This window comes from Lepidochelys olivacea (genome assembly GCF_965140295.1).
Source record: "Lepidochelys olivacea isolate rLepOli2 genome assembly, chromosome: 1".
Taxonomy (NCBI): Eukaryota; Metazoa; Chordata; order Testudines; family Cheloniidae; genus Lepidochelys; species Lepidochelys olivacea.
Genome location: NC_140411.1, coordinates 299,134,331 through 299,148,366, shown reverse-complemented (window position 1 = coordinate 299,148,366; position 14,036 = coordinate 299,134,331). Strand labels below are relative to the sequence as shown.

The following is a 14,036-nucleotide window of genomic DNA, read 5'->3' as shown; positions in this document are numbered from 1 at the left end:
CATAAATATTAACACTGAATTATCTGAAATTGTTTTGTTTTAAAGGTACATTTAAACACTAGTAGAAAGCCACAGATCTTGACTCGTTTAAAATATACAAAGGCTAAAATCCTAAACTACAATTACATCTCAAAAACACATCAAAATTGACATTGTACAGATATTTTAGAACATTCCAGTTTTAACCATACAGTTTTTGAAATGCACTTACTGCAGGATGTGGCAAAAAACAGCTAGTTCATACATCACCTTTTCAAGAAAAAAGATGTAATATATCAGAAGCATCATGCTTCTCGCAACAAACACAGACCCCACATTAAGCACTCACCACCGCACCTGCCAACAAAAAAATACAGACAAGCAGTACTTTTTTCCCCATGAATATTTATATGAAGAAATCCAGCTTTTAAAATAAATGAACCATAACATGGGATAAATTGCAGAATAAATGTTAATAAGCCAACTCAACAGCAATACACTATTGTGAATATTATACAACACAACTAGCGGCTGCCAGTCTGGGTAAACATTAGGGCTGTCGATTAATCGCAGTTAACTCGCACGATTAACTAAAAAATTAATCGCAATTAATCACAATTTCAATCGCACTGTTAAACAATAGAATACCAATTGAAATTTATTCAATATTTTGGATATTTTTCTTTTCAAATATATTGATTTCAATTACAACACACAATACAAAGTGTACAGTGCTCACTTTATAATTTTATTACAAATATTTGTACTGTAAAAATTATAAAAGAAATGGTATTTTTTAATTCACCTCATACAATACTGTAATGCAATCTCTTTATCATGAAAGTACAACCTACAAACGTAGATTTTTTTTGATTACATAACTGCACTCAAAAACAAAACAATGTAAAACTTTAGAGCCTACAAGTCCACTCAGTCCTCCTTCTTATTCAGCCAATCACCAAGACAAATAAGTTTTTTTACATTTACAGGAGATAATGCTGTCGGCTTCTCACTTTCAGGTGACATTGTAAATAAGGACAGACATTCGCATGGCACTTGTAGCTGACATTGCAAGGTAATTACGTGTCAAATATGCTAAACATTTGCATGCCCCTTCATGCTTCAGCCACCAATCCAGAGGACATGCTTCCATGCTGATGATGCTCGTTAAAAAAATAAATGCATTAATTACATTTGGGACTAAACTCCTTGGGGGAGAATAGTAGGTCTCCTGCTCTGTTTTATCCGCATTGTGCCATATATTTCATGTTATAGCAGCCTCGGATGATGACCCATGATGATGACGTTTGTTTTAAGAACACTTTCACTGCAGATTTGACAAAATGCAAAGAAGGTACCACCAATGTGAGATTTCTAAAGATCGCTACAGCATTCTACCTAAGGTTTAAGAATCCGAAGTGCCTTCCAAAATCTGAGAGGGATGAGTTGTGCAGCATGCTTTCTTAAGAGCAACTCTCCGATACGAAAACTACAGAACCTGATCCACCAAAAAAAAAAAACCAACCTTCTGCTGGTGGCATCTGACTCAGATGATGAAAGTGAACATGCGTCTGTCTGCACTGCTTTGGATCATTATCGAGCAGAACCCCTCATTAGCATCGACGCATGCCCTTTGGAATGGTGGTTGAAGCATGAAGGGACATATGAATCTTTAACCCATCTGGCACGTAAATATCTTGCGACGCCAGTTACAGCAGTGCCATGTGAACAACTGTTCTCACTTTCAGGTGACGTTGTAAACAAGAAGCGGGCAGCATTATCTCTTGCAAACGTAAACCAAATTGTTTGTCTAAATGATTGACTGAACAAGATGTAGGACTGAGTGGACTTGTAAGCTCTAAAGTTTTACATTGTTTTGTTTTTGAATGCAGTTTTTTTTTAAACACAATTCTACATTTGTAAGTTTAACTTTCATGCTAAAGAGATTGTATTACAATACTTGTATGAGGTGAATTGAACAATACAAATATTTGCGCTATTAAAAACAAAATAAAGAGTCATAAAAAATATAAAGTGAGCACTCTGCACTTTGATTTCAATTACAACACAGAACACAATGTGAAAATGTAGAAAACATTCCAAAACAATAAATGGTATTCTATTAATTTTTTAAATGATATGTGATTAATTGCACAGTTAATCACATAATTAATTTTTAATTGCTTGACAGCCCTAGTAAACCCCAAAGTAAAAACACAGCTACGACAATGCTGCATACAAAGTAAAACGAGAGAATTTTACCAGATCACAAGAATGGTTCTAAAAACATATAAGCAATAATTTCTCTTTCTGCTAATATTTCCGCATTTACAGCATTTTAAAAAATATGTTTTCTTAACATGACAGAAGTCATAGCGCAGCTAGAGAAACATTAAGTGCACTAGAGTCCCGCAGAGGTTTGACAGGGAATAATTCCAGTTCCACCTATCTTCAGTTCTAATAGTGAAAGGAATCCTACATAAATTTATGGATTTTGTTTGAAGACCACCAGCCACACCACACCAGTTGAATCCCAAACATCATCTCAAGAAACCACTTATAGAATCACAGGTCTTCAGATAAAAAACAAACCCTCCATCTCCATTTTTCCAGTGCACAGTCATCACTGAAATCCTAAGGAAAAAAAACCATGTGACACAGGATCCCAGTGGTGGGTTTACAACTCTCTGTCTGCAGCTATCAGGCATGAAACATTCACTGCACCTAACATACTATTGTCATAATCTGTATCTAAAAGATGTCATGTAAGGTATCATATACAAACTGGTGCCACACTGGTCCCAAAAATCATCCAGTGGTGTATGTACAGGGTGTGTACAAACAGTTATAAATATGTGATAGAATTTTGTTCTTAAAAACTTGTTTGGCAAACAATGCATAAACCCAGTCTGCACTAGACAAATGAATGAATGTGCTTGTCTGACCAGCCTTGGCATCAAGCAGAGACAATGAATGTAAATTTACATATAAGGTAAACAAAGCTATCAAGCAGGGGAGAAGACAGCATGGCATCTACACCCCAGCAGGAGAGAGAAACTTTGTCTGGGCTTAATTTTCAAAGAATACATTTCAGAGGTTTACTGGGCTACAAAAAGAAGGGGAGAGAACCCCATAGTTGACCATCACTTGGGGGATTCAAGGGGCCAGAGCTATTGAAATCATAGAATGCTAGGTCCATCAACCAAGGGGGTTTAAGTCTCTGGGAACGGAATATAGGTGAATAACCTGCTTAGGCAAAGATTGTAACTTGCTGATGTTAAGTTTTAGGGCTTGTCTATGCTTATAGTGCTACAGGGGTGCAGCTGCACTGGGTGGTTTAGTGAAGATGTTACCTACACTGACAGGAGAACTTCTCCCATTGGCACAGGCACACCACCTCCCTGAGAGTTGGTAGCTATGTTAATGCGGAAGCCCTCCCATCGACACTGCACTGTCTACACTGGGAGTTTGGCTGGTATAACTGCGTCACTCAGAGGTGTGGATTTTCCACTCCCCTCAGTTACAGTCATAAGTTCTTAGTGTAGACCCAAATTTAGTCTTCGAAGTGTAGATTTACTTTTGTTTGTTTGTAACCATTTCTATCTTTACTCCTTATATTTGGCATGACTTAAACCTACGATTTTTTATTTAATAAACTTGTTTACTATAAACCAATCCAGTGCTGAGATTGAAATAAGAGTGTCTGTCAAATCCCAGTTAAATTTAATGAGCTGCAGTGTATTGTCTTTTTAAAGGAGCAACCAACTTAACTTCTGAGAGTATTCCAGAAGAGAGCTGGACACTGCAAAGAGAGGTCTCTGGGGAACTCAGGAGTGGGAGCAAGGTTCAGACGGGCAGAGTCCTGAAGTAGAGAAGCTGGTGTGTCAGGGTGTTGTCACACAGCTGAGGAGGAGCAAAAGTCCCACTTGCTGAGGCTGAGAGGGGTAACACAGTAACTCACAATGCAGGGAGCCTAAGCAGATGGTCATGTTGGCAGATTAATTTGGGGGAAATTCAGGATTGGGAATGTGCTGGGATCACTCTGCAAAAACTAAATGGGTGGTGGAAGCCTGGGTGTGACCTGCATGTTTGTCGGCTGTGTGTTGGTGTCAGAATAGCATTTAAGGCACCCAGAGTCGCAGGACAGGTGGTGATACCACCATTTACTGGTCTGGATTGAACCACAAATTGTCACAGTGTATCTTTACAACTTTCTATCTACATTATCATCTCTGTCCCAAATCCCACAAAAAAGAACTAACTGCTTAGGTACTCAAGTATCTTAATTCAATATATTTGTTTGGATTAATGAAAAACTATTGGTTAGATTTAATTTTGAATTTTTTTATATATTATATTTATATATTTATAAATAAAAATACACACACACACTCCCTACCTACCAGCTAGAATGATATCTACTTTGTTTATTTCCAGCAAATGCTAGAACTACAAAACACAAACAGGTATATTTTTTATAAAATGATACAGGAAGCATGTACTTATACCTTTCTGGGAAGAGGTTACACACAGAATATCAGAATACATAGTATGAAGAAGCACACCTCCACATAACCGATATATGTATGGATGTTCTTAATAATCATTTACAACGTTTAGGTTTTTATTATAGGTGTGGTGTCAGACAGTAAATATTCATTCTGATTTAATATAGTTTGCAAAAGGAAGGTAGTTATGCAAAATTTTAATTGCAGTTAAAACTAAACCAAAACAAAAAAATCCAAAACCAACTACACAAAGCTGCTCAGCACTGAAATTACAGAATAGGTTACAACTATGAGCAGCATTAGAAGACACATTTTTCATGACAAGTGACAATTTGGATGCAATAGTCACAATATACTGAAATAAACATACAGTGTGAACTGCAATACCATTAAAAAGTTATATAACAGAGGAGCTACAACCAAGAAAAGATCTTTTTACCTTCAGTATACTTTACACTTACGTTGTACTTTTCACCTAAGGATGACAAACTTCTTTACAAACATTGATCGATCCATACAACACTACTGTAGAAACAGGTATGTTTTAAAATCCTGTTACAGAAAAGATTTTTTTTTTTTTAAAGGCACAGAGAGGTTAAGCGTCTTCTGTATCTATGTCCCTTTCCCATCTATCTTTTGTTCCTTTAAAAGTACAAAAGCAAATACTGATAATTAAAAAATTAAATGCATATAAAGACAAAACTGTCTTGTTCTTACAAGAACTAACAGCTTCTGATGTATTTTATCATAACCAAATACTAATAGCTTTCACAACTTCTTAATTTTTATTATATTCTGATCTTTTGTCCTAGTAGAAAGTGCATGTGTCACTGTGGCCCTAGTCCTACAAGCAGCCTTGTATGGGATGACCTCTGTTTGTACTGGGTCCCATATGGAGGAGTCCTGCGGACTTCAAGAAGAACCCCTTGCGGGCCAGGGAATTCCATTACAATGAAAATCTTGCGGGATCAGGATGCATATTTGTACCTATGCTGTAATCCTATTAGCATTGTAATATACAAATTAGGAAGTATTCAAAACCTTTTAAAAATTGTCTTTTGAACTGTGGTCCACAGAACATTTGCAGTGGACCTCACATGGTGATGGCTCCCCTTATTTCTATCCACTAAGTCATACTGAAAGAAGCTATAATTACATTAAATACCTTCTTAATATTGCTTTCTATATAAGCAATTGTTGTCATTGCCACAGGGATGTAATTGAATCACCAATGAGAGAAGAGGTGGTCTGCAGATTGTGAGGGGAGGGGTGATGGCCTGTGACCAATCTCTCTACAAAAGATGTAGCCCACAAAATACAAATGTTTGAGAACCCCGAATATACGAAACTATGTTTACCTTTCAATGTTACATAAGCATTGCTACCAATGACAACACACAGCCATCTTCTGAGTAACTAGTCTTCCGTAGTTCTACATTAGGACAGTGCATGATAAGACTATCTTCAACATTTATTAATTTACTTAACTAATCCAAACAATTTTCTTCCCTTTTTATTCTCATTACCATCACTGCCATTATATGCCATATTGGTTAGGGCAAGTTGCATTACTTATGCAAATTATACAACAGTCCTAACAATACAAACAATGGAACTAGTGGCCTGAATGGTGCTATGGAACTCTTAGTAGACCAAACCCATACGCTGAATACATACAAATTGTACTGTATCTCTGTATTTGCTACTTAAAAAAAAAACAAACCCTAACCTCCAAACCACCCCAGATTTCCAACAGTGACTGAATTCCAGTACCTTACGATTCCTAGCTATTTTGTTGTGTTAAGTATTTACTTGGAATTCATCCATTTACTACATTTCTAGCAATTGTGTCTTTCTACAAAAGCTGATTCAATTAGAATAGACGTACAGGTCCCATATGGTTTAATCAGTCACTGTATAAATGTGCAGAAAACTACCTCTTGAGGCAGTGTCCCTATTTAATCATTCCCTTAAAACACATACTGCCCTATTTTCCAGATGGCATTTAACAGATGAGGCCAGCAAGCATCCTGCAGGGGACTAGTACACTGCACAACAGTCCATCCTGAGAAAGAAATATCCATTTCAGCAGCTTTAGAAAACCCAAATTTACATTCATGGATCTGTTTTAAAAAAAAAAAAAAAAAAAAAAAAAAAAAGCAGCAACCTAATGTTCTTTAGCTATGTTACAGAAAGTATTTTAACTTCTCATATACTGGTATTACAACTGATCTTCCCCCCCCCCCCCCCAAAAAAAGTATTTTTGTATGGTCCACTGGTATGCAGCAAAGTGATGTTTATATTTCAAATATATTTTCTAACTAGAAAGAAATTTAGGTTCACATAATAAATACTGGAATACACTTGTTAAAAAAAAAAATAACTAAAAGGAGTACGGATCTCAGCCAGCTACTATTTATTAGAAAACGACAGGCGAAATGGAAGGGCTCTAGAAGGGTCAGAAATCTCAGTTTCCTTCAGAACAACCTCTTAGGAGAAAGCCTTTGGGAGTCTGCAGAGCAGGCAGCTGATATAGACCCCCAGATCTGTGGGATTTATGGGAACATGACCTTTCCCAACACACACACACGCACGCATGTAGGGTTTATCTTCAGAGGCACAGTTACTGTTGCTCAAAGCAGGGTTAATATTAGGTATAAATATCCATCACTTTTCTGGAGAGGAAGGAGGAGAAAATGTGGACAATACTGCTTTTTCTTCAGCTCACAGTGCGGAGTTTAAGAGAAGATGATGCCACAGAAGCAGCACTCCTCAACTTCTCTGTCCCTCTCCTCATGCAAGCAGATACAAGCTCTTCTGCTCGGAAAGCATAAGGGGGCAGTCAAGTTGACCTTTTATCTATTTTTTAGAGTTGGTAGTTCTACTTTTTAAATGAACGATAGATTTAGATGCTCTTTTTCCACTGGGGGAAAAAAATCAATTTTTGTGTTCTAATTATGGCAGAACCAAGCACTATGGAATAGCCAAGTTTAAGGACAAGTCATTGTTTTCAAATGAAAGCTGGAAAGATGGAGGAGTATTCTAGTTGATGGCGGCCCTTCCCCAAACCTTTCAAGAAAATAAATAATGCAAGCTGGTCATTCCCCTTAGATGATGGTAGAGAAGCTTTCTTCCCACCAATATCATCTCTGTCTTATTTAAATTAATCTTGACTCAGATATTCATTCAAATCTCTATATCTCTCAGACCATGCAACAGCAAGATACCTGAAGAAGAGATTGGTGGCACTAACACCAAGTTTATTAATCCCACTTGCACACATTAAAAAAAAATATATTAAAACACACCATTTAGGTGAAAGAGTGAAGGATAACAGAAGAGCCAGAATCATTAGAATGCTCATTAGGACCTATAGAAGTCCTCCTAGAAGCATCCCAGGAGTAAACTCCCAAGTTTTTTTTGTTTTTTAAATGCACTTCAATAAAAAAGTGACAGATGCCTTACAAATAGCTAAGATAGATTAACAGGATTCAGCACAACCCTGACCTGGAAGAGAACATAAAATAGTCACCGATAAAGTCTGCATATGACAAAAGATTAGGGGGTGGTAAATAATGGAGAGAAATAATATCAGGCCAGTAATAGAGAGTGATGTGGATTGCTTGGTAAGCTGGTTGCAAGTAAACAACATGCATTTTAATACAGCTAAATGTAAATATATACATTTAGGACCAAAGAACATAAGCCACACTTATAAAACAGGGGATTCTATCCTGGAAAGCAGTGACTCTGAAAAAGATTTGGGAGTCATGGTGAATAATCAGCTGAATATGATTTCCCAGTGCAGTGCTGGGGCTAAAAGGGCTAATGTGATCCTTGGATGCAAAAAGAGGGGAATCTTGAGATGGACAGGTTATTTCACCTCTGTATTTTGCATTAATGAGCTCAGCGCTGGAATAGCGTGGCCAGTTCTGGTGTCCGCAATTCAAGAAGGATGCTGATAAACCGGAGAGTGTTCAGAGAAGAGCCACGAGAATGATTAAAAAAATTAGACTGCACGTCTTATAGTAATGACTCAAGGAGCTCAATATATTTAGCTTAAAGAGAAGGTTAAGGGGCGACTTGATTATAATCTATAAGTACTTACATGGGAAACAAATATTTGATAATGGGCTCTTTAATCTTGCAAACAAATGTCCAATGGCTGGAAGATGAGGCTAGATAAATTCAGCCTGGAAACAAGGCGTATATGTTTAACTGAAAGAGTAACTCATCACTGGAACAATTTACTAAGAGATGTGATGGAATGTCAATTTTTAAATCAAGACTGGAATTTCTTTTAATCTTTTATTTTTAAAGATATGCTCTAGTTCAGAAAGAATTATTTGGGGGAAGTTCTCTGGTTTTGTCTTATACAGGAGATCAGACTGTCACTAGATGATCATAATGGTCTCTTCTTGCCCTGGAGTCTATGAATCCCTCCTATCCAGTAGATCCTCAGATCTTTTTCTTTCACCTCTCCAAACCCCTTCAACTATGCCTATGTTATCCAGCATACATTTGCATCAGATGGGCCCTTTGGGAAACATCTACCAACTGAGTAAAAGGAGGGTTGAACAAACATTTGAATTATTTGGATCTAGAAGGCCAAGAACAGCAATAAATAGAGGTTTTCCAGTAGCTCTGACTTCATCAGTTCCAGTGATAATAGGGAGGGGGAGAAAAGGCCTTTCCCTTGATAGAGTGTGAAGTAATCGGATTCCTATTTCTTTATCATCATAGTTCATGTTCTCGCAGAAATTCAAGGTGTCAGAGAAAGTTACTAGGGTTGTCAAGAGATTAAAAAAATTAATCGCGATTAATCGCGCAAACAAACAATAGGATACCATTTATTTAAATATTTTTGGATGTTTTTCTACATTTTCAAATAAATTGATTTCAATTACAACACAGAATACAAACTGTACAGTGCTCACTTTATATTTATTTTTATTACAAATATTTTCACAGTAAAAACAAAATAAATAGTATTTTTCAATTCATCTAAGTACTGTAGTGTAATCTCTTTATCATGGAAGTTGAACTTACAAATGTAGAGTTATGTACAAAAACCACTGCATTCAAAAATAAAACAGTATAAAACTTAGGAGCCTACAAAATGTAAATTTGTTACGTAACTGCACTCAAAAACAAAACAATGTAAAAGTTTAGCATGTACAAGTCCACTCAGTCCTACCTGAGCCAATCGCTCAGACAAATACGTTTGGTTACAATTTGCAGGAGATAAAGTTGCCCGCTTCTTGTTTACAATGCCACCTGAAAGTGAGAACAGGAGTTTGCATGGCACTCTTGTAGCCTGCATCACAAGATATTTATATGCCAGATGCGCTAAAGATTCATATGTCCCTTCATGCTCCAACCATCAGTCCAGAGGACACGTGTCCATACTGATGATGGGGTTTGCTCGATAATAATCCAAAGCAGAGCGTACTGACATATGTTCATTTTCATCATCTGAGTCAGATGCCGCCAGTGGGCTGATTTTCTTTTTTTTTTTTTTTGGTGGTTCAAGTTCGGTAGCTTCCTCATCTGAGTGTTGCTCTTTTAAGACTTCTGAAAGCATGCTCCACTCCCCGTCCCGATCAGATTTTGGAAGGAACTTCAGATTCTTAAACCTTGGGTTGAGTGCTGTAGCTATTTTTAGAATCTCACATTGATACCTTCTTTGCATTTTGTCAAATCTGCTGTGAAAGTGTTCTCAGAATGAACAACATGTGCTGGGTCATCATCCAAGACTGCTATAATATGAAATATATGGCAGAATGCAGGTAAAACAGAGCAGGAGACATACAATTCTCCCCCAAGCAGTTCAATCAAAAATGTAATTAACGTATTATTTTTTTAAACGAGAGTTATCAGCATGGAAGCATGTCTGCTGGAATGGTGGCATATATGGCACGTAAATACCTTGCAATGCTGGCTACAAAAGTGCCATGCAAACGCTTATTCTCACTTTCAGGTGACATTGTAAATAAGAAGCAGGCAGCAGTATCTCTCGTAAACTTAAACAAATGTGTTTGTCTTAGCAATTGGCTGAACAAGAAGTAGGACTGAGTGGACCTATAAGCTCTAAACTTTTAGATTGTTTTGTTTTTGAGTGCAGTTATGTAATAAAAAAAAATCTACATTTGTAAGTTACACTTTCACAATAAAGAGTGCACTACAGTACTTGTATGAGGTGAATTGAAAAATACTATTTATTTTATCATTTTACAGTGCAAACATTAATAAATAATATAAAGTGTGCATGATACACTTCGTATTCTGTGTTGTAATAGAAATCAATATATTTGAAAATGTAGAAAAACATCCAAAAATATGTAATAAATTTCAATTGGTATTCTATTGTTTAACAGTGCAATTAATAATTCATTTTTTAATCACGATTAATTTTTTTTTTGTTAATCGCATGAGTTAACTGTGACCAATCGACAGCCCTAAAAGTTACCTCAGCTTCACTTCACGCTCCTCAACACAAAGCTGGTTGTCAATAAAACCAACATCTTCTGTGACTTGACCTCAGATGAAACCTCTAACCCAGTTTGCATCAACCAGACATATTTGTATGACATAGCTCATGTAGTACTGGAACAATTTTTGAATTTAAATTCAAATGAAATGTGTTTTTGTTTGTTTTTTTACACACACACACACACACACACACACAGGAGAAATCAGGAGATGGTTACATAGAACCTTCAAAATATCAAGTTCATCATTTTTGAAAAACAATGTTTTGCAAAAGAACATGGGTTGAAATTTATCTATTTAGGTTTAAGATATCAAATACGTTTAACACTCACAGAGCTAATTCTGAAAAAACAGGCTATAAATATTTTTCAAATCCACTAGTTCAAGTCTGTTCTTCTGTTGAACAGCTAATTAGGACCTCTTTTCTTCCCACACAAACTGTTCCTAACAGTGTTCAAAATAAAGATGGCACCCCATCATGATACAAGAACTCCATTTCATTTGACTACTTGTGCAAAAATAAAGCTTTCTGAAACTCAAAGTTCAATTACATTTTTGATAAAAAAATTTAAAAAAAAAATCAGCACTGTGATGCAGATTTAACAAAGGTCATGTAAACCGTAAAAGAGTCCAGTTCAGTATTTCTGACTCCTAATGGTTACGTATAGAATGAGAGGAAGCTATTTACTTATGATATACTCAGCTCTTCCTCATAATAATTTCATATTGAAGACCAATGACATAAGCAGTCATATACATTACAATGTCTTTGTAATACGTTTATAAATTTGTCTTCAGTCTCAACACTTGCAAATATTTCTTTTTCAAAAACTGCCATATGTGCATGCAAATACAAGCCCTTTTGGCTCGTCAATACACCAAGCTTGATTCAGTCACATATTTCGTAAAATCAGCATAGCAACCAATTCTCCTCCCTCCCACGCCACCCCCCAAAGAAATATAAATCAATACGGGAAGACACAAGAAGAGTCCTTAATAAGCTGCTGTAACGCAGACATGTTAAAACTCAGATATGCTAGATATGTTCTGGCCATCAGCACTGAGAGGTACTGCATTTCAAAGGAAATAAACATACCAGATTTGGTTAAATGTAACTAATTTGTAACTGTAAATACCCAGATGGCACATGACCAAACATATTTCACATGTTTTATGAAGAAAAATGACCTTGATAACTAAAAAAAAAAAAAGCATTTGATTTATAATTTCTCAGTGCATATAAAGCCACAAGAGAGATCCAAATGGAAATCTGTATCTCACATTTACAAGTTTACCAGAAACAGCCCAGTCTTTTTAAAATACATGCAGAAATGTAGTGACCCAGATCTTAGAATCATAGATCCTCTGCTACAGCCAAGAAATGCACAACAAATGTCTGGAGGGGTGGGGGTTCAAAGGTGGCCTTGGAGCACCTCGTTTCCTAGCCGAGCTGTGCACCATTGTCAGTCTGCTGGTATAACTCAGTGATGTCTTTTGCTTTCCTCAAAATCATGCTGGGTGGAAGGGGCAATCCTATAACTGAGATCAGCAGAGCATAAGGATACTCCAGCCATGCTCCCTTTTTTCCATCATATCCCCATTTCAGCAGTGGAATGTGATGGGGCTGCAGCTCTATGCCTCTAGAAGCTCCCCTGAAACTGGGATGATCCTCAAATACCAGTCTACATCTCTTTTGCATTATCGTTGTACAGTAGAACCTCAGCTATGAGCATCTCAGCAATAGTGGTTGTTCATAACTCTGAAATGTTCGGAACTCTAAACAAAACATTATGGTTGTTCTTTCAAAAGTTTACAACTTAACATTGACTTAATACAGCTTTGAAACTTTACTGCAGAAGAAAAATGCTGCTTTTAACCATCTTAATTTAAATGAAACACGCACAGAAACAGTTTCCTTGTCTTGTCAAGCTTTTTTTTTTTTTTTTTTTTTTAAACTTTCCTTTTATTTTTAGTAGTTTATGTTTAACATAGTACTGTACAGTATTTGCTTCTTTTTTTTTTGGTCTCTGCTGACTGATTGCGTACTTCCTGTTCCAACTGAGATGAGCAGTTGACTAGTCAGTTGATAACTCTGAGGTCCTACTGTAGTGCAAAGCTGGTGGACCAACATGTTTATTAAAGAGTGCTACATTTTATAAAATGTCAGAATCCACACAAAAACCCAAATCAATTTTTCTTTGGGTTTGTATAGCTTTGCACCAATTTGCAGTTTAGAAGCCAGATGAAATTCTTACTAAATTCAAAGCAAGCAATACAAGTTAATTTAAAGATCAATTTGGGAGTAATAAGCCCTAAAGCGTAACTTCAGAAATATTTTTCAAGAAACCATAACTATTTAACTTTATATATCAGTGGTTTTCAACCTTTTTTCATTTGCAGACCCCTAAAAAATTTCGTATGGAGGTTCAGACCCCTTTGAAAAGCTTAGACATAGTCTGCGGATCTCCAGGGGCCCACAGACCATAACTTGAAAAAACACTGTTATATAGCAATTCTGGTGTTCTTATACTCCTAAGGAACACTATTTGAAATTACATTAATAAAAGTGTGGCTTAGATTTCTACCTATTTATTTAGTTTGATATACCACTTAATTCTGTTAAATCTACAGAAAGCCACCTATTAAATGAAAAGCCTCTTTAATTACATTTTAAAAACTATGTTAAAAGAATGTTGTTTACTTTACAGAGTTAAGCACCTGAAAGTTAGGAAAAGCCAGATTTATAGTTGCCCATGCAACCTTAACTCTGCCCCCTTGTGTGTTTATCCTGTGCAATGAATGAAACAGGGATCGAAAGGGAAGGTGGGCAGCAGTGGGGGGTGTAGCATGTGATCAGTTAAAAGCAGAACTAATCTCACATTTTTTAACTTTTGAGCACTTAACTTTGCAACCCAAACAACATTATTTTAACATACTTTGGTTGGTTGATACAATTTCTTAGGGGGGTTATTTTCAAAAGGAAAACAAAAATTCTATTAGGTACAACTCTAACAAGCCCTTCATCAAGCATCTTCAGCAGGGTTTGAATCCTGAATA

The 14,036-nt window shown here is 36.4% G+C and overlaps 1 protein-coding gene across 1 annotated transcript in view; it reads right to left on the bottom strand.

Annotated features, from left to right (window-relative positions):
- YAF2 (YY1 associated factor 2) overlaps nt 1-14,036 on the bottom strand; it is a 43,908-nt gene that overhangs the window by 24,927 nt on the left and 4,945 nt on the right. The gene's annotated exons all lie outside the window — the stretch shown is intronic.